The 18813-nt window shown below is 41.1% G+C and overlaps 1 protein-coding gene across 1 annotated transcript in view; it reads left to right on the top strand.

The window, feature by feature from the left end:
• Positions 1 to 1225: 1225 nt before the first annotated feature.
• Positions 1226 to 18813, top strand: part of CBLN2 (cerebellin 2 precursor) — a 93734-nt gene continuing 76146 nt past the window's right edge. Inside the window, exon 1 of the mRNA XM_045457607.1 lies at positions 1226 to 1358. The gene's annotated coding sequence lies outside the window, so the exon portion shown is untranslated. The remainder of the gene's footprint in view (positions 1359 to 18813) is intronic.

Raw genomic sequence — 18813 nt, 5'->3', positions numbered from 1 at the left:
CCTTCTTCCACTGCAGATGCGTCATCCTTAATAACTCTTGTCTGGTAAGTTGACACCTTACTTTTCAGGCTGGCCAGCCCAAGGGGACACTGTTTCCACCTCTGCTCTCTTTCTTATCCTTTCTCCATCTCCCTCTCTCTTTCTGTCTCTCTCTCCATCTCCCGCTCTCCCTCCCTCCCTCCTTCACACATGAGCCACTGTGTAAGAGGTCCAGCTACCATGAATTCATCGGGCTGGAGTTAGAGAGAAATGGGTGATGGGCCTCCACTGCCCCCTCCCACCTGTTGGGGTCTTCCTGCCCTGTGAAGAGGCCAGTGAACCAGCCTTCCGATGACTTGAGCCCCCCTGTAGGGTTGACTCTGCTGACACGTTGAGGGGAGCCTGGCCAGGCTGCACATTCGAGCTCTGTTAAGGGGACTGCATTTCTGGGTGGCACATAACAAACCCACCACGACTGGCCCGCACCTTCGCCCGCCCCCGCCCCCCATCCCCGGGACTTGCGCTAGAGAGGGAAGAGCAGCATCTCCATACCTCAGCCCTACTTTCTCCTGGGGAGTCTCCAGCCAGTCCTTTCTCAGCCACCCCCACACCTGAAGGTGTACGCTTTCTATCTCCTCCTCAGGTCTGGCTGAAGTTTTTCCTTCCTCGAGTCTACGATGAAGTTAGCAAAGCCTACCATTTGGTCCATTAAATAGGAGGTAATTAGCAGGACCATGGATGAACGTGTAGCTCCCTTTCAACAAAACTCAGCTTTCAAGATTGTTGTCTAGTGCGGGATTCAAAAACAGTCTTCTTTATGTCTCAAAGCAGATCTGTAGCTCCTTTGGTCAATACCAGATTCCCTTTCCCTGGGACCTTCCAGCTCTTTGCTTAGCCAAGGGGAGAAAAGGTAACACAAGCAAAGGCAGCGTAAAGAGGAAATGAGGACCCACCATGTCATCAGACCTAAAATAGCATCCGGATTAGACACAGAAGCATAAGACATATTCCTTGTCCTTGAAAATCTCTTGAGTTATTTCCAGAAGTAAGAAACAAATACCAAAAAAAGAAAACACACACACACTGAAAGCTCCTTGTATTGTTAGTTTCCAAATGAGTGATGCAGACAGTGCTTGCATATTCAGTGAGTGAGATCACTGGGGATTGTAGCTACTGAAGACGGTTCGGGGGCAGGACTTGAAGTGGTTTCCAAAGACAGGCAGGAAGACGGGGTGGTGGAGTGGGGAGAGTGCCTGGGTAGGGGAGGCGGCATGGCAGGGACTCTGCATCGGGCAAGCAAAACGAGCACGTAGCACACGGCTGAAATTGAGAGACGTGCCTGTGTGTATGTTCAAGGTGGCCAGAGGACATTCGGAGCAGTGAGTAGTAGTTTTGAATCCGCAGCCGAGGAATTCGAGCATTACTTTGGGGGTATAACTGGGATCCAGCAAAAGATTTTGAGCAGGAAGATGCCATGATCTGCACGGTAATTTAGAAATCTCATTCTACGCCTGGTACCTAAGAGGAGTTGGAGTGCTCAAAGCTAGGTAGGAGAATCCAAGAGAGGGAGGTTATGTTGCAATATATGTAAAGTCCTTAAGCCATAGTATGGCAGGTTGAAACTGTTTGATTAATCTTAGGTATATTGTAGGTATTATCAATTTTGTTCTTACCAGAAGAGGGAAAGTGGACTCTTAAAGGTGATGGCCACGAATCTGGATTTGAAAAAATTAGTTGACTTTGATGAGTGGACACTTGAAGTGCATATTAGGAAAACAGAGTAGCAAGAAAATAATGGAAATGATAAAGTGCAATGCCTGTTGAGAAACTATCTGGGAATCTGTTTGGTTCAAAGATTTATTGAGGGTGTGCAAATTAAAAACTCTGTCTGGGGTCAAATCACCAGATGTCTTCAATATTCTGATAAATAAGATATAGTAATAATAATAATAACAATAATAATATTAATGTCTTAACATACGCCATATTGTGTACCGAACACTCAGTAAGGAATATTGTTACAGTATTAACAGTGAAGGAATTCAGGCCAGTCACAAATCTAAAAGGTGGTATATGTAGGATTCAAACGTGGCTCTGTCTGATTGAGTCTGCATTTTAATTATTCCTTTCCTACTACTTTAGGTTTTAGTAACTCCAAAAGAAGCCAATAAAGGCTGTAGAGCAGGAATGGAATACACACAGAACAGTGATTTAGGAAGATTCTGCTGGCTCTAGTGAGTTGGATGATTAATTTGATAGAAATTAGAAGCTGGAGCCCAGCGAACAGGGTTCCTGCACTGTTGGGTGCAGGTATCGAGGACTTGAACCATGATGGGCATCACGGGAGAAGTACGTCCAGGGTAGATACAAATAGGAGATCGGAAATCAAAGGCAATGGTGATGTTTCAAAGCACGGTAAGGTGCTGATAACAATATTCAGTAAAGGAGATATAATATAGGAGAAAAATGTAGATGATTAGTTTCTGGGAGGAAGGGATGGAAGGGGAAGGGTCGGCGGTGACCTTGATTTTGAATGTGCCTTCATTTAAGTGGTTATTTTTGGCAACATGATGGAAATGTGTCAACTTAAACAGTCGGGAAAGCAAAAGATAGGTAGGAAGCAGAGAGTGATCCACAGAGAACCTTTGAAAATGGCTAGCGGCATTCCAGGTAAAGTGAACATATGTAGCATTGGACGAATAAAATCAACACAAGATGGGTGACATGAGCTACTTTTCATAAACATTTCTCCAAGTAACCCAACTTAGAAGCCATCATTCAGCGTTCTGATAATAGAACTAGGTAGTTTTCTAGATGTCAGTAAGAGGTCAGATGTCTTTTCTTACAAAAGCATCTCAATTCCAAGTGTGACTAAATGAAGACAAAGCTGTGCTTTTGGCAATGGGAACAGATCTAGCGCAAGGAAGTCTTATAATGAGGAACACTTACCGGGTGACTGGTAGGCAACCCTGAGTTAGGAGGTTGGATCCTGAGGATTTGTCAGTATCACGCCAGAGACGTCTGGCAGAAAGAAAATTCCCTGATGCTAATGACTAGTCCTGATATCTAGATAAAAATTACTGTAAAATAGAAAAATGTGACTCGTCTACTACCATAGCTTGATATTTCTCTTAAAAATCACCGAACGTCTTTTCTCTTGACTCTAATAGCAAACGCTCAGTCATTATTTTGCTCTCCTTGGGGGACGGGATGTTGTTACTGGTCACTCAGCCATCAGAAAAACTATCATGAATCCACAAACGAGGAAGCTTTCTTCCTTGGGTTGTGATGGTCTCCAGGAAATGGATAAAAACGAGGATAAGAAATGTGCATGCAGCAAGCCAGGTGCTAAACTTAGGAGTACACAGAGAAGCAAATGCCCCTGGAAGCAAATCCTTAAAACATATTTGGCCATCTTTTCTTATAGCTTTTTCTTGAGACATAACATACATGTGATAGTACAACCACGATTTAAATCTTTGTAGTACATAAGATTGCCAATTGGGTGAAGGTGGAATGTATGGAGAGAGAGGGAAAGGAGTTAAAATTCATAACCTTGGAAAAGACTGGCACTATCAGGGGATGAAAATGGGTTTGGATCCACCAAAAGATAGAAGGTGCAATTGGAGAGGAGCGTAAGAAAATTCTCACCTCACAGCAGCCAAGGCAAGAAATCATTTGTAGGTCAAGTGCTGCACAGGATAATGTTACAGACGGAAAAATTAAAATCATTGAGTTTTGTTGGGGAAAAAATGGTGAAGAAAACCGAAAAAGCAGTTGGGTAGAGGGTCAGAGACATAAACCAGATTTTAAAGGCGTCTAAGGCATTGAGGACATAAAGAGTCGCGATGGTGGTCGATTTTTTGCAGAAGTTGGATGTGGAGAATTAGGTAAAATATGAAACGGTGCCTTCTATCCATGGGGAGGGTCATGCAGGAGTGGGTGGCGCAGAGGGGAAGGCATAGGTACATGCACAAGTCGGCAAGGAAGGCACAGGCTGATTCTTTCCCCAGGGCGGATATCCACATAGTTTCCCCAAATAGAAATTGTACTTTACAACTGATGCTGTTGTAGGAGATGTCCTTATTCTGGGAGAATGCTTCTTGGAATTGCATTTTTAAAAGTAGAGATCTATAAAATGTTATGACAACTTCTTGAACAAATGTCACATTTTGAATGTTCATAGCCAATGTTCCTATTTCCACAATCTTCCCCATGTCAGGATATTTTATTCTAGCAAATTCTGCATTGCAGGGAATGGAGTGATAAATGTCAGTTTCTTAACTGTATTAAATGGGATTCTCCACATCCCCCTGTTGCTTTGCAGATGATAGTTTGAGTCATTAGCTAGGGCTTATCATGAAAAAACTGGATCATTGGAGTGGCAGGTGAGAGTTTTACAAATAGCAGATCAATTCGAGTGCCTTTTCCTCAATCTTTGTTTTTCTCAGCAGCCCTGTATTATATGACACTCTAAATGACTGACTCTCCTTCTTGAATACACTCTTCCCAAGAATTTTGCTTTCTCACTTGCTGACTTCACCTCTTCCCTGGAATCAGAATGTTCTTTTTTGTTCTTCTAAAATGTCTCCTCCCTTTCGCTTCTTCCCTGGTTGGGATTTATTGCACCCCATTTTCTCTTTTTTTCCCAAGATATTTTCCATCGATATCCCATCCAATCTGGTATCTATCACATTTACATGAGTTGTTCTTATGTTTTATAAACACGTTCTTTTCTTTTTTGTAGAGCTTTCCAAATTTTATTGTAAAGTTCATCATTGCTTCAACATGCACATGTATAAAGCTCAAGTATATTACCAAAAATATAAGGAAAAAGCATAATGTATTTCATCACATAAAAATGTTAAAACAACCATGGTTCTATAATATCATAAGCAAATGACAATTTAGGAAAATATTTATACTAAAATGATCAAAAAAGGATTTATTCTTCAGAGTCTCTTATATGCGTATTTTGACCAACACCCTAGTAAAAAGAATGGACATGAACTTACAATCCATCAAAGAAAAATGTAAATAGCATTAAAGAAATAAAAATGATAAATATTCTTGCCCATTAGTCTTAAAACTGCACCATTTAAGCTGAGTGAGAAATATATACTCTCATCAAACAAGCCAAGATGAATTAACATTAATACTCAGCGTAATAAATATTACCGAGGAGCACTATTCTTTAATATAAAATGCAAAATTAGTAGCAGGCTTTCCAAAGAAAAAGATTTCTCAAGAGACTTAAAAATATTTCTAATCGCTTACTTAGTATTTCATATTTCTAGGTTTCGAGTCTAAAGAGTAAAATCATCTGTTCACCCCAAGACTTAGACGTCGGGAATTTTCCGTCGCTAACACTGCTCTCATTATACCACACCTCCAAAAGTAACATTCGCTGCGATCCCACTACAAATGCTAAGTGGCCACGGCTTGCGTGCCTGCCCTGATGCGGGCCACCTCATTGTCCATGTCATGCTCACATACCCCAACACCACAATAACTTTGCCTGCGTCGTATCAGCTACACAAGAGACATAAACCTGCTCTGTCTGCGCAAGCGCGCGGTAACTCTATCAAGAATCCTTAATGACGGCACGGGTGTATGCTGACGTGGGCAGGTCCTCCACCTCTCCCCAAGCCCACGATGGGGCTGCCCCCCGCACAAAGATGTTGCCGGAGCTTACCACGCATAAGTAAAAGTGTCTAGATTCTCTAGAAACAAAGAGAATGACAGTCAAAGTATATGCAATTGTCCAAGTATCCCAGATTATTGTTTTGATGCCATAGGTTTAAAATACCAGGTCTTACGTACAGTCAGTAAGAGTTCATGCAATCATGTTTGTCCACTGGGTTCCTCTCACTCTGTGAGATCAATATGAAGCCTACATAGCACCTGTCACTAGTTTATTGTCTGAAGCGTCTGTCATCCAGAAGGTACCAGGCTCCGCCCTTCTCCTGGTCCTTGGAAGCCGTCCTTTGTTGCACACGCATACACACACACAGACACACACACACGCAATATAAGCTAATGATTAGAAAAGTGCCAGTTGGGCTCAGGGCCACATTTTTCAAATTAAAATCACTCACCTTCGGAAAAAAATGGCAAGTTGACTATTACGTGACGAGGTCATGACATGATATGTTCCTTAAAACTTCCATTTAAAAAAAAAAAAAAACTTCCTTGTTGAATGGCAATGTGGTTGCGTATTGCGTTGTTATGATTTCGGAGTCACCTGTTTTCCAGCTTAAGTGAAGTCGTTTTTCCTGGGGGTGAATTCGTTCACACTGAGAAGGCTGCGTCACGATGATGTGGTCAACATTGTTGTGCTACTGAGTGCTTTACCCATAAGAATGTGAAGCGTGACGATGAGGTAATGGACACCGGAACTTTAAATACCAAGAACTCGTGAGGGTGATCAGTCTGGGCAAGGCTACCGTTGGCTGATATAAAAAGCACTTCGAAGACCTTGGGACTTCAGCTCCTGCCTTGGCAAGGCTATTCCCTCTGGCAACAGTGAAAACCATGCAGAGGCCCCATGGAGGGGACCATCTTGCCTGCCAAGCCCCGCACGGTGGATACCCTAGCATCCTCCTCTCGCCACGTGGGTCTTGGCTTCGCGACGGGCAGCTGGTCGTCCGCTCTTGGTTGGCAAAGTGACCCTTCAGAGAAGAGGTACCCCGGAAAGGCACGCCTCAGCTAATTTGGGATTTTCTTTCTTCCGTTTCCCCTCTGCCTGGCACAGCGGCGCGGTTAACCTATCGCTCCTTTGGAGTGTGCTATTTCTTTGTTGGCTTATTAAGAGACGTTATTCCGTATGCCAGTGGCTTGTGAAATATTCTTGTAAACTCTAATGCCCGCGGTGAACCTGTGTTAGATGGCTGGCAAAAATAATCTCAGTCTGTGAGCCTAATTTGCCACGAACAAAACAAATGTCTACAAATAATGAGCTGGGCTCGCAACTGAGTCTTCAAAATGAAACATGGGTTCTGGAAACGCTAGAAGCCTGGTCTCAAAGCCCGGTATGTTTCAAGCGCTCTAACAACGGGCCGCCGAAGCAGAGGACAGAGAGGTCTCGATCTTGCCGTGAAGCATCAATTGGGCATCGCACGCTGGAGAAAGTTCCGTCTCTCTCAACATTCTCAAAATACCGCTGAATGTTAGTTGCTGGCACCCAATATTGCTTGCTTCTGGTTAGTGTAATACCCTGTTGCTAAATACTGCTTCGGTAACTCTATTGATAGCCATGGATGCTGCTGTGATTAAAAAAAAAAAAAAATGTCCAGGATTTCCTGTTGTGGCATGGGAGATTATGTGGCATATGCCATTTGGAAAAAGCACTGCTAGAACAACATATTTCAGCACTGCTTTTCCCTTGGCAAGTCTAAAATAGATATGTGGGAAATAGCAGATGATTCACGGACCGTCTGAAATTTCGTCACCAGCATAAATGTAGTAAGACTGTACAGCAGGTCATCGCGTCCGCCGGTGGGGAGAGCGGCCCGTAACTAGGCTGGCTACTCCTAAGCGAAGTTAGATATAAAAATAGAATAAATGGTATTTATTTGGCAACTCTCCTCCAGATCTGCTGGGGTATATTTTCATTTCCTGAGAGTACTGGAAGGAAAGGGAGGTGCGGGCGAGAGGGAACTGAAGCATTTTGTCCTAGAAGAAGTCAGCTCCTGAAGAGTGTGGGCTAAACAAAAAGGAGATGTAATAAATAACTAAGAACTAAACGTAACCCAAGTACTTATACCTGTTTTCTTAATAATATACCTTCCTTTAGGGGCGCCTGGGTGGCCCAGGAGGTTAAGGGTCCGACTTCAGCTCAGGTCATGGTCTCATAGTTTGCGAGTTCGAACCCTGTGTTGGGCTCTGTGCTGACAGCTCAGGGAATGGAGCCTGCTTTGGATTCTGTGTTTCCCTCTCTCTCTGCCCCTCCCCTGCTCACACTCTGTCTCTCTCTCTCTCTCTCAAAACTAAATAAACATTAAAAAAAAATAATACTATGCATTCGAACCTACTGGAAGACACAGGTTGTTTGGCCGATCAATGTATTTCAGGGACATTCCTTTGGCTTATGTATATTATGTGTACATAATCACATATCATATCATATCTAATGTGTATATGTACTTGCATATAATGGCATACATGTCTCATCTATGCAGTCACATACTATGTTATGTATATTGTGCAGGAACACCTACGCCAGCCTGTTTCACCAACTCTCCAAAATTTGCTATCATAGCGACCTTGCCCTGCTCTTTTCCCTCCTAGAACGTTCCTTTCTTTGATCTTCCCACCGCAGCTCCACGGATCCTTCTCATCTCATCTTGGCCGCCTTCTCCTGACCGTGGTGTTCAACGCATTCCAGTCTTTCTGTCTCCTCGCCCTTTCATTTCTGCTTCGTTCATAGCTCATGCCACGATTCCAGATGATCTTAGTTGTGGATCTGATTTCTCTCTGGTGCCCTTCTCCCCCACTTCTCCCCGGGAATGAAAGCTCCCTGAGAGTAAGTGCCTGATCTCAAGGGGTAACCAAGGCGCGCCTGGCAACAGCAGCCGCTTAATACATACGCGTTGACCTCATTGGATGGAGTCTATTTATCAGCCTCCGACTTCCCCCCAGGGAAAAATAACACATAACGTGGGCTCTCACAGAGCCACAGTTATCGTGTTGACAAGAAAAGTCTTCCTGTCACGGGAGCTGTTCATTCAAATGTGACATGTAGCACACTGCTGTCACTTTCTATTCACACCAGGCTGGGTGCCCGAAAGAACCACCAGCTGCTGGCATGTCAGGGCTGTGGCTTGGCTCAGAAAATGTAATCGGAGTCTCAAGAGTTTTTCGTTCGCTGTCATCACGTTGACTGCTTAACAATCCGATTCTTTGCAAACTTATTCTTTCAGCGAAGAAGTCCCTGGTGACCAGGCCCTACGCTGTACTACGTGAGGACTAATTTTTATTTCTTTCACGGCACAGACGCCAGACTTTGAGATGCGCACAGGTATTTAAATTGATCACAGCACGATGTTTGTCTTCCAGAAGACACAAACATCTGGGGAACATATACTATGGTTTGTCAGAGCCGCTAGAGTTCACAGTCCAGGGAAAGGAGAGAAAAGTCCCAGCCCCCACTCGCTAGCTGGTCACCCCAAGATTGTTCTCTCATTGCAGCTGATCCTGGTCAGGATTTATGCACCTTCAATGGGATAAACATTTCAGATATCTTTTTTTTTTTTTGTCGTATGAATAGAAGCCTATGTGACTGAATCTTAACCAAACTTTAGATGGGAAAATTCAAGGCCAATGTTGGGGTCATAGTGAGAATGATCAGAGTTACAAAACTTCAGGAGAACCTTTGATGCCGAAAGTTTACGAATGTAATGTTGCTCCTTGTCAGGACAGGAAGTAGAAATACCTTCCATTTCAGATAGGAGGCATGAGGTTCATTTTCCTATTTGCAATGGAATTTCGTCTAAAATTTCATCACGGACAGTTTCTCAAACTAAATGTGAAACCAGGGTAGTGGGGTTTCTATTGCTTTTGGGGGGAATGAGAAGGCAAAGCTACCCAGAGAATATGTGTTTACCTCCAGGGGACAGAGGCTCCTGGGGTGGAGGGAGCTGTCATGTGAATGTCTGTATGTTGTGAACGCTGAGAGCAGATTTGTGCCTGGTTAACGAAATGACCCACAGTAGGTGAGGCCATAGGCAAATCTCCCATTTATAGGCCACTTTGCCCTCTGGAGCAGAATCGCCTATCAGACGCTTAGTAATTAATTTTGTTTGTCATTTTATTGGCCACATAATATTACGTTACTGTGCTGTGACTCGTTAAATAATCAATTCTGCTGTGCTGTATAACCTGTACTGGGTCAGGGAAAACAGACGCCTGTTTATATAAAAATAACAGAATGTGGGATATTTTTTTTCAGGACCTACATACCTGGTATTTGAATACCTTGAGAAATATGTCCTTTAGATACTATTCTATCTTGCAGCAGAAACAAATAAATAAGTTTGAGTTTGGAATTTATAAATTATACGTATTAATAGAATAAATAGCCCCTGGATATTTCTGATGTGAACTTTTTATTTAAAAACTTCTAAGATGGGAAAAAATGTGATTTTTCTTTGTAAACAGTGGACATCAAACTTTAAAAATAAATTACCCATTTGACTCAAAATAAGACTACATATCTTTCTCTTTTTTTCTGCTTTGAAATAATTTGCCAGCATGAGGATATTGTCATCACTTATAGAGACATTTATTGTTTCCCTTCTGCTTTCTTTCCTTTCCCATGGAAATACACAAAGATAAATGGCAATGATTACTGACTTTGGTTTCTGATTTGACAGGATCGAGGGTAGTTTGAGATGTTGTTTCTTTGAAATGATACCCTAGGAAATTCATTTTGAATAGGGCCTTTCCATCAAACCCAGTTGGATTTTTGAAAGATAAATATCTGAGTCTCTCGAGTATTGTCTTCTTGCCCTCTCTTAGCTTCGTACTTGTTTGCTGGTTTTAAAATAATTAGGTTGAAAAATAAAATAAAATAAAATAAAATAAAATAAAATAAAATAATAAAATATTAAGGTTGATAATTTTTATGAATATGTCTGCCATATATATATATTTTTTTTTTTATAAAGTGTTATTATAAAATCAGTTGGTTTAAGGAAATGAAATGAAAAACCAGAATGGAAGGAAAATCATAATGTACTGAAATAAGGATGTGCACCCAGAAAGAATTGGCTTGTCTTGAAAAGAACAACCATGGTCAGTTTTTCTTCCTCTCCTCAGCTGGATATCCGAAATCTTTGAAAGCAAACATTCTAGGTCAACAGAAGTGATAAGGAAGAAAGATATTCTGGCCTACTTCCTCAGCCACTCCTCACGTCCCAGACAGACCAAACCTACCAAAGTTACTGGTAATCCCAGTAACTACCAAAATGTATGTGAATAAGCTGTAAGACTTTTTTGAGAGTAACTAAAGGCTATCACTTTGTAAAAATACCTCATGACCACAGGAGGCCACTGTAACTGCAATTATGACTCCCTGTTAACAGCCTGCCTTGCAAAATAACATAGAGTTCTTGTGAATCCAGTTTGACTGTTCCTCTTCAAGGTTCCTAAGCATCTGTTTATACCTCTTGTACAACATTTCTCATGTAACATTGTCAAATACTTCCTTACACAGACATCACACCCCTTTATTGTAAGCCCTCGAGTCTTGTTTCTTTCCATAGGCCCAGGAAAGATATACTGTATGTGGTACTCAGTCTACGTGAAAGGGACAAATGAATGACTAAGCGACTCATGATTAGCAGATGGTAGGTTTTAAAAATCAGCTTTGGGGCACCTGGGTGGCTCAGTCGATTAAGTGTCCAACTTTGGCTCAGGTCATGATCTCACGGTTCGTGGGTTCTAGCCCCATGTTAGTTTCTGTGCTGACAGCTCAGAGCTTGGAGCCTGCTTCAGATTCTGTGTCTCCCTGTCTCTCTGCCCCTCTCTCCCTCTCTCTCCCTTTCTCTCCCTCAAAAATAAACATTAAAAAAATTCTTTAAATAAAATAAAATAAAATAAAATAAAAATTAGCTTCAGTTACATTCTGATTTAATCATTAGTGAGGTCTTATCTAATATGTCTGAGTACACCCCGGAACACACATATGACAGATTCCCTCACATAGTAGGTAAAGATTCCATGGTATTCAATTGAATGAAATTTGCTCTTCCTGTTTTCCGGTGAATTGTCTTCCTCTTCTTCGAAGACCCAGACCCTTACCCCCATCGCCCTCACTCAGGAAGTCACGTGAGCCCCAACTGTCCAGGAGGCTCGTATGTTGGGGTTGTTGTATGCACAAAATTAAATTCGCATTTTTCCCTGTTGTTAGTCTGTCTTAAATCAATCGAATTTTTAGGCCAACCAGAGAACCTAGAAGGGAGAAGACAAAAGTTGTTTTTTCCTCAACAGGATGATAATGAAGAAACATTACTGGCAATAAGCCTAATTTTAATTCAGAAAGAAGTATTTTAGTCCTATCAAAATCATCAATCATGTCATAATATTATTCCCCTACAATACATATGTAATGGTTGTAAGCTTCTGATTCAAACTGCATCCCTAGCACATTGTGTAATGTCTAAATTTGTGCAAGTTTGAACTGCATATCCTGAATGAATTTCAGATGGAAATTTGTAGCTCTATTGTTAGTGAGATATTTTGAGGAGATCTGGCATACGGAAAGGGTGCCAGGCTTGATGAGAGATGGATTTTGACAAACGGTGGTCCTGACATTCTAGTTCTATGACTTCTGCTCCAAGATTTGCATAAATAAACCAATTGTGATTTCCCATGCTCACATTTCTTTAGTAACAGGGATTGAGAAATTAGGAGTCATGCATTCCGTGGCCTGCACATGTTTTCCAAGTACACAATTTCAGAAAATGCTTTCTAAAGCTGGAGTGGGTTTTGAAACAAATAGCTATACTAGTTCAGATTAAATACACACACACACACACACACACATCTTTCTTATGTAATAACTATAGAATACTTTTATCATCTGTTCTGGTTTAGGGGTTGATGGCCTCCAAATGTGTCAGTTTGCCATATTGGTTATTTTAAATTAAAATTACTGAAGAAACAGGGCTAAAAGGACACTCGGACCCTGTTTTGTCTCCCTCAAAGTAAGAAATAAATCTCTCATGTGAAAGGCACCCTCATTGTTCCAGGAGGTAAAGAGATATGTTTATTACCAAAGACATGGAATTCAGGGCTGAGAAGGCTGAATAAACAGACCTTGTTACTTCTTCACTAATATGCTACCCCAAGTACAAACTTCTTTGTCTTACCAATTCTTCACAAACATATTATTTGTCTAAAAGTTATAAAAGCTGCTTGTTCTGGTCACTTCTTTGAGTCTCATGTTTTCGTGAGCTCCTATATGTACAAAATTAAATTTCTATTACTCCTGTGAATCTTGTCTTATGTCAATTGAATTATTAGATGAGCCAAAGAACCTAAAAGGGAAGAGGGAAAAAGTTTTCTTCCCCTACCGTTGTTTCAATGTTGTAATTAACAAACTTTAGAAAGTTGAATCGGGACCATATAGTTTAAACCAACACTCGGGATCAAAGCAAAATGATACATTCCTTTTAGGTTGTCTTTCTCCTTTTTATCCAAAGCACAAGTGCCATAAATAGCACCTGAGTTGATCTATTCCCATAAGAAGGCAGATATAGATTAGTGTAGAACTTTCCAGTTGCTAGGAAACAGAAATGCCCATTAAAAAAAAAAAGAGCAGTCTCTTCACTAAAGAAGTTTGCAAAGCATCTAATCTCCTTGTTAGTATGTTTGTGTCACAGAGGCCCTCCACAGGAAAGCATATTTTCCCGATTTCCTTGTAGAGAGGAACAAGTATCCTATTATTAGATAGGTAACAATTTCTTGGAGTTCCTACAAAATCTTTAGTTTTAAAGCAGAAACAGTTTCATAACAACTCTTACTTTTCTGTGCTGGAGAATTCAATGAGAACTATTTTCACACAGCAATGGCTTGTATTAATTTCAGAATAGAAATGGATCTGTTGTTACGCATTTGAGTGGAGTAGAGTAATTTTAGTGTAAGGTTGTCTTCTTCAGGTCCATGTGAAAGAAGACAGTGAAAGAATTCGCCAGATCTCAAAATGATTGTAGAGGACAGAAGAGCTCGTGTTTTTGAAAGAACACTGGACTCCAAAGGAGAAGACTTTGCATTATAATCAGAACTGCCAACAAGCTGAGTGTCCTTGCATCAGTCCCTTGAACGCTGAACCTCAATTCTCTCATCTAAATACCCAAAAGTCTGTGTGTGCACGTGTGTGCACACGTGTGTGTGTGTGCACATGCCTGTGTGTCGGCTGGAGCGGAAGGTGTTCATCATTTCTGTTACTTCTTCCTTCTACAATGGTTCATTGAGAATTTCCTGTAACCGGGCACTATGCTAGGAAAATTCAGGTTTAAAAAAAGTCCTTGACTTCAGAAAGGTCACAGAGTAATGGAAGAGATAAGCAAGAAGCCAGCAGTTGAAATACTGGGGTGCAACTGCAAAGCTAGGAGAAAGAACCAGGCTAGTCGCAATGTTTCCCTCAGTGTCTGGTGCACCGAAGTCGTTCTCTGAGCCAGGTAAGCTCCCTGTCCTACCTTATATCCCTAGTGCCTCTATCTAGATGCCATGCGATAATTTATCCTATGGTATCAAAAGTGATGACCAGTGTGGGGGGGTAGTCCTCTAGGGGATTAACAATCTTGTCAGGGACAAAATCTTAGCTTGTGAACCTCTTGTAATGGAATTCACACATTTTCAGCTTGTGGGATTAGATACTTCCAGAGTATCTGAAATTATATCATGTAAGATTTCATTTCCCTTTTCAAGCCATAGTCATTTGGATGCTAACTTTATAACTTCCAGGGTGATATCTTTTGCTTCAGAGACAGGTGACTTGGTTCAAATGGATTTCCAGTATCTCCAGAATCTGATATTAAAAAATGCGGTATCAGAAATACTTGGATATATGTGGAGGTGTTGATTCTAACTGCTAAAGATGATGAAAGCATCTAGGCAACGATATGTTCTTTAATATATCTTCCATTCTGCTCTTTAAATACTGTGACCTAGCTGGTATTTTACCCAATCCTAGAGAAAAAAGGAGTTAAGTTGCCAGAGAAGTATCGATACCTTCTAGGCTTTGAGAGTCTCGACATAGAATTTGCAAGCAATAATTTTTCTTGCTTCAATTTCAAAGAATTAGAATTGATCCAAATCAGCAGTAATCAACAGGTGCACAATTAAAGTTAAATTTGTTCTTCCCGCCTCACTTAGGATCTCTGGAATGTTTTTATTTATTTTATTTTATATTTTATATTTTATTTTATTTTTTTAGGTATGTCTTTAGAGAACAATGTAATCTGTCCTCTTTCTTTTGCCTGGTGCAGTCACCAGGACATCTTTTGTTGATTTTCATTATTTTTTAAAATTAATGAACTTCCTTTTTCTCCTCTTCTTTGCTTTCTTTACCCTCTGTTTTCTCTAAAGGAAGACGCCAGCAAGAGCCTAATATTGTGTCTAATTTTTGGTATTTTAGTTTCTGGTACATGACGGTAAATTTTTGGTCCCACACACGTGTGTGCGGGTGTATGTGTTTTAATGCAGTCTCTGATTTTATAAAGCAAGCCAGAGCGGAAGAATTAGCTGGCATTTCATATTCTGCTAATTTGTTTGCATAGTTAACACACTTAAGCATGTATTGATTTGTTTTGTTATTAATTGATAATGAGGCATTGATTTTGTTATGCTCAAATGGAGAGCCGATGGATTGTTGCCTAAATTTGCAGGACTTTATAAGCTACATGTATAAATATAGTAGATGGTTGAATGGTCCTCACTCCTCTGCTGGCAAGTGGAAAGCCTAATTTCATAAGGCAAATGAGGTCATTTTCTTGGTCTAAGAGGTACATTCATGAGGTCAGGTCCTGGATTCAATTCCACCTCAATTAGCCCTGCCCCATTCCATTGCCATGGGCTGAATTTTTGAGTATAGATTTCCATCCGACAACTAAATCTGTGCACAGGCCAAAGGGGAAATAATGAGCATGTGTGGATGGGTCCATAAAAACTCATCACAGGTTAGGAAGAAAAAAGTAGTTTATGAAATAGGGACCAGAAAATGGCTGAACAGTGAGCAAATTGGCTGATTGCCAGAGCCAGCAGGATATTTGAGAGGGCTACCCAGGTATTTCAGAAGAGCCAGGGCCTGCTCCCAAATGCAGAAGACCACAGAGGACAGGGTGATGTGCTATGGACGTCCTTGCAATGAAGAACCCTTTGTTCTAGGCGTCGTCAAGGCTGTTGACATGGATCTTTGGCACTGAGGTCTTCCAACGACTGCCTGAGCTGCAGAGAGTTGTCTCTCTTCCTCCACCCCCGAGGATCTCACCCTTCCGTGGGGGCAGCCTGAATTCAGTTAACTGATTATTGAGAGGGAGAGAGAGACAAAGGCATGGCCAACTCCGTTCAAATCTGGACACTTCTGAAGGGGCATTCTAGCTGCAGAGCACCCTGTGGGGGTCAGCTCCAGCTGTGGGTGGTCCTGGATGACAGCCCAATTTCTCTTTCTGCCCAAATTTCTTCCTTCCACTCCCTCCTGCAGACAGTGATCCCAAGGGTACCCTTTAATACACATTCTATGGCCTACACTCCAGTACAGAGACTACCTTCTGGGAAACCTGACTGGGGCAAAGATATTTTTGTTTTCTATCTAATGTCAGGAATGACTTCATAATATTCAGGTCCTAGCATAAAATGAAAATGCAGGACACTTTCTTTAAAACGTACGAATAATTTCAAGATGGCAAAGCAGGGCATTAAAGCAAGTGTGGGATCTTCTGAGTGCATGGCCTGTGGGAGAACACAGGTCCCACCCACACCCATGCAACCAGCCCTATTTAAGTAGAAATGACTCTTTTCATCAAGAATTTAGAGACAATAGGGGCATCAGTCTAGCTCAGTTGTAGAGCGTGCAACTCTTATCTCAAAGTTGTGGGTTTGAACCCCATATTGCGTGTAGTGATTACTTAAAAAATAAAATCTTTTTTTAAAAAGAAGGTAGAGACTATAAAACCATAGTTCTGAAGATTTACTGGGACAGATGATACGAAGATAACAAAACAATAGTTTTAGAACCATGGAAATAGATTCTTGGTAATAAATAGTAGACGTTAGGCATTTTATAAAATAATTTGACAAGAAACATAATTTCATTAATTTGTGGAAAGAAAATAGACCAGCAATGCTGAAGCAATAAATATATTGGATTAGAATGACTTCCATTTAAAATTTTGACCACTGGGGCCCCTGGGTGGTTCAGTTGGTTAAGCGTCTAACTTTGGCTCAGGTCATGATTTCATGGTTCATGAGTTTGAGCCCCTTGTGGGGCTCTGTGCTGACCATGCTGAGCCTGCTTGGGATTCTCTCTCTCTCTTTCTCTCTCTCTCTCTTTCTCTCTCTCTCTTTCTCTCTCTCTTTTTCTCTCTCTCTGCCACTCCCCCATTTCTGTTCTCTCTCAAAATAAATAGATAAACTTAATAAAATAAAATAAAATGTTGACTTTTGAGCACCTATAGCACAAAAGAATGAAATCACTTATATTTCTAGAAAGGCTCTGATCTTATGCAAGCCAATATGACAACTGTTGCTAATATGTGCAAGGTTTTGTCCCATGTGTTTTGCCTGCATTTATACATTAGGTGTTATCCCAGCCCCCAACCAGCCCCACATTGAGCGTTGTCTTTCCAATTCTACAGGTGAGGCAACTGAGGCAGAGAAAGGAATGCAAAATCATGAAGTCAGAAAGGTAAGAATTTGATCAGTGGAAATCTTCCTCCATCATCTTTTTCAAATCCTACACCATACGAAGATGAAAATCATTCACAGCATAGAACTCGAACAATAACAAAAGAAGGTAATCCACACTGGAATTGTCTAGAGTCCATTCTCTCAGGTTTGCCTTGCTGAGAAGTGATCCAACTTCTGATGGAAAGAGTTTGGAGATCAATAGACACCCTGGAGTGTGTAATGTAATAACAGGTTTTCTGTTGATGAATACGCACGTACATTCACTCAACATCCCGTGTACATTGAAGATTGGACAGAAGATTAACAAACTCTGTAAGGTTGCATTCTGCAGGGCAGATTGACTCCTTCTCGATTCACTCTCTTGTTAGCAACGTGGAGTCTGAAGTCTAAACATCCTCCCCTTGGCCTCACAGTCCCGTGGATCGTTAGAGATAATTCCTGAGACGTAGTGGACAACAGTGGACACTTGCAATCAGGATGCCAGTGTCTGAGGGATGAGTGAAAGCAGGAAGCACAGATCCCTTTGGGAATAGAATTTGACCAGGCCTAGTCCTGTCAGGACCTACCAAGCAAAAACACCTTACAAAAATAGTAAAAAGCATTACCTTACCACAAATGATGACATTATGGGTCTCTTGTATAAATATAAAGCATTTTTTGATCATTTTCTTTTAAAAAAACATCTCCTAGAAAATAACTATTCTACTGTTTGTGCTATACTACATTTGCTTTAAAAATTCAAAATGTATCCAGAATGTATTTATTTCTCCATTCCGCTGTTGATTGGCATTGGGGTAGATGTCAGCTGCCGTGGGTGTTCTTATCCATAGTCTTTTGATGACTAATGGTACATGCCTTTGAATATTCCCCATTTCTACACAATGGGATACTCTACAACACTGAGAATTAGTCAACTGTAACCGTGTGCAACAAAGTGGATGAATCTCACAAGAACAATGTCAAGTGGAAAATGCCAGACACAAAAGAATACTCCCTGTATGAGTCAATTTGTATAAAGCTTATACACAGGCGGGATGATTGAGTGGTGTTAGAAGCCAAGATCTGGAGGACGATGAAGAACCCTCATGTTCAGATGAAACCACACAAAGCAGGAGATCTGAGGAGGAGATCGGATAAAAGTCATAAGTCAGTCTCTGGCCTTTCTGAGAACTAGCGGTCAGCAAAGCAGACTCCCTATTTGCTAATTTGCCTTCTGTCTTGCTTCCCCTGCATCACAAGCCTGACTTCTTTTTCACCCACTGAGGATTGGTGATAAGTGTTCACACATGTTCATAGCTAAGGAAAATTTTTACTTGATATCACTAAAATAGCTCCCGACGTGACTCATCTCTGAAATTCTACCAGTCCTGATATTACAAATTATCTTTTCTTTGGTTTATGACCTTATGCCCTACTAATGAA

This window comes from Leopardus geoffroyi, chromosome D3 (assembly GCF_018350155.1).
Source record: "Leopardus geoffroyi isolate Oge1 chromosome D3, O.geoffroyi_Oge1_pat1.0, whole genome shotgun sequence".
NCBI classification, from domain to species: domain Eukaryota; kingdom Metazoa; phylum Chordata; class Mammalia; order Carnivora; family Felidae; genus Leopardus; species Leopardus geoffroyi.
This window is presented reverse-complemented; position numbering and strand designations above follow the sequence as displayed.